A 2,793-nucleotide genomic window follows, 5' to 3' on the forward strand; every position below is an offset into this window, starting at 1 on the left:
GCTGTGCATTCCAGCATTTCTTAACCACTGTTAGATTTGATCCGGATTTTGGGGAAATTAATATAATTGAATATCTGGTGTTGTATGACCAGTGCCATAACCACAGGTTTTGATAAAGCAGTTAGGTATATCTAAAAAGGGGGGGTAAAAAAAAAAAAAGTCATATTATAAAACACATTACAAATAAACACACCATCCATATTTACAACTATATTAATATAATTACAAAAACTAAAAAAATAAAACCTAATCTAATACGATTAGGTTAGTATTGTCATTGTCCCAATTTTAAATCGCTATAAAAGCACAAAAAAAAAAATAATAATGTTAGAATGGTTTTAATAATAGAGATATCCACCAACCGTAAATGAACACCAATGCATGTCTTCAAACCGATTTCTTCTTGATGATACTCAATAAATATTAAAAGAAGTAAAAAAAAAAAAAAAAAATGTAAACTCCATAAAAATGTGGACAATTGTAATATAAGAGCACCTAGATCATAAATCAAAACGGTATTGTCTAGAGCAGGGGCGGATCCAGAGCCTAGTCTCGGGAGGGGCACTGCCAGAAAATATGTTTTTTGGGGGTAAATTTATCAGGGAAATTGCTGGTGTTAGCGATTCAATCAACACAGCGCCATGGTTGTTATGGTGTCAGGATGATTGAAGCACATTACTATTATTACATTGTTATTAAAAATTAAATGGTTCAACATACCATAATGCAGAATCAGTGGGAGCCCTGAGCGTGTCACCTGCCACACGTTGCGGATTGTCACTTGCCACGTCGCCTGTCACCAGATGCAGATTGTCACTTGTCACGCCACCAGATGCAGATTGTCACTTGATACGTCACCAGATGCAGATTGTCACTCACCACGTCCCATGCCACACGTTGCAGATTGTCACTTGCCACGTCCCATGCCACACGTTGCAGATTGTCACTTGCCACGTCACCTTTCACCAGATGCAGATTGTCATTTGCCACGTCCCATGCCACACAATGTGGATTGTCACTTGCCATGTCCCATGCCACACGTTGCAGATTGTCACTTGCCACGTCACCTTTCACCAGATGCAGATTGTCACTTGCCACGTCCCATGCCACACAATGTGGATTGTCACTTGCCACGTCCCATGCCACACGTTGCAGATTGTTACTTGCCACGTCACCTTTCACCAGATGCAGATTGTCACTTGCCACGTCCCATGCCACACAATGTGGATTGTCACTTGCCATGTCCCAGGCAGCAGATTACCAGTCAAGCAGCAGAGAGATGAAGTAATCTCTCTGCTGCCATGGCTGCCTGCACACTGCACAGTGAGGGCGGAACTGCAGGGGCGCAGGGCAGGCGCCTGGCGGTGAGAGATGTCATCTCTTTTCTCCCCCGCCCACCGGCTCCCTGATTGGCCAGCAGCCGCTCACATACTGTCAGTGAGCCGAGCCGAGCCACCCGCTGTCTCTCAACAGAGCCAGCCCGCCGGCTCTCTCACCCTCGGCGACACCTGCCCGCCCACTCACATTCTCGGAGGTAGCAATTTTTTTTTTTTTTAAAGGAGTTTGGATTGCAGATAGGCTTGTGTAAGCAGATGCAAGTCTGTTTACATATGCCGTTCTATAGGAGGTGAATGGGTCCTCATGAAAAACAGACAGGTAGACCCGATCGGACCAATCGTGTGAAAGGGGCCTAAGGCTGCTTTCACACGGATGCATTGCGGTTTTCTTACATCTCAACTGACCTTGATCTTCACTTCCTCAGTATTCCTGCAGCTGGTTGTGGCTGTCCCCCATGTGGTTATAACTGGTGGCTGCTGCTGGCTGTCCTAAAGGGCTGGTACTTCAGACAGGTGCTGGTACTGCTGACTGTTAGGTCTGATTCACACCTATGGCATTTTTTGTGCTTTTGCAGATTTGCTCTACAGAACGTGTTCCATTTCAATCCAATATTAAATGGATGAGGTGCAAATTTGCAAAATGCACAAAAAATGCATAGGTGTGAATCAGGCGTTACTGCTGTTGGGCACTGCCTGCTGATACCACCGGCTGGTACTTGTACTGCTGGCTGGTACTGGTGGCGGGTACTGCTGTTTGGTACTGGTAATGCTGCTGGGTACTGGTGTCCAAATTGCGGTTTCCCATGCGTTAGTGTGACAGAAAACAGAAGCATGCGGCTGCTGTAGAGAACAGAAGTGATGCTTCATGTCATAGGCGGGAGTACATTTGGTATCACTCCACCTGAGAAGGAGCCAGCTGGCTTCCTCTAGCGACGGCTCCGTTCTTTGCGCTGATGCTTGGACATGGAGGGTCGGGAACCCGCGATCTGGGCATGCTGACCCGACATCTCAGAGCAAGACATGGTGGGCCACATCAGAGTGCCAGCGGTTGGGCACCCCTCGAATAGCCCATTGAGCTTATGTGTACAAAAAAAATAAAAAATTATAGTTATAGTTGTCACCACACACATCTGTGATAAAAAGTGTGCCCAGGTGCACAACAAAGACTAATACATTTCCAGCAAAAAATATAGCTCCACTCACGAGAGAGAGATTTGTTTACTTTCTTGTGTGATATAGAAATAATAAAATGTATGTATTCTTAGGCTCCGTTCACACAGGGGGCGACGCGAGGCGACACGACTTGCCGTGCCGCGACCTGACAAGTCGCCCCCGTTCTGTACTACGGAACCGTTCTAAGAGGAGCGACTCGAGCCGCTCCGACTTAGAAAAAAGGTTCCTGTACTACTTTTGGGCGACCTCGGGGCGACTTGCATTCACTTCTATACAGAAGTCA

Source organism: Lithobates pipiens, unplaced genomic scaffold (genome assembly GCF_037356315.1).
Source record: "Lithobates pipiens isolate NorthernLeopardFrog02 unplaced genomic scaffold, aLitPip1_a1.2 Scaffold_18, whole genome shotgun sequence".
NCBI lineage: Eukaryota > Metazoa > Chordata > Amphibia > Anura > Ranidae > Lithobates > Lithobates pipiens.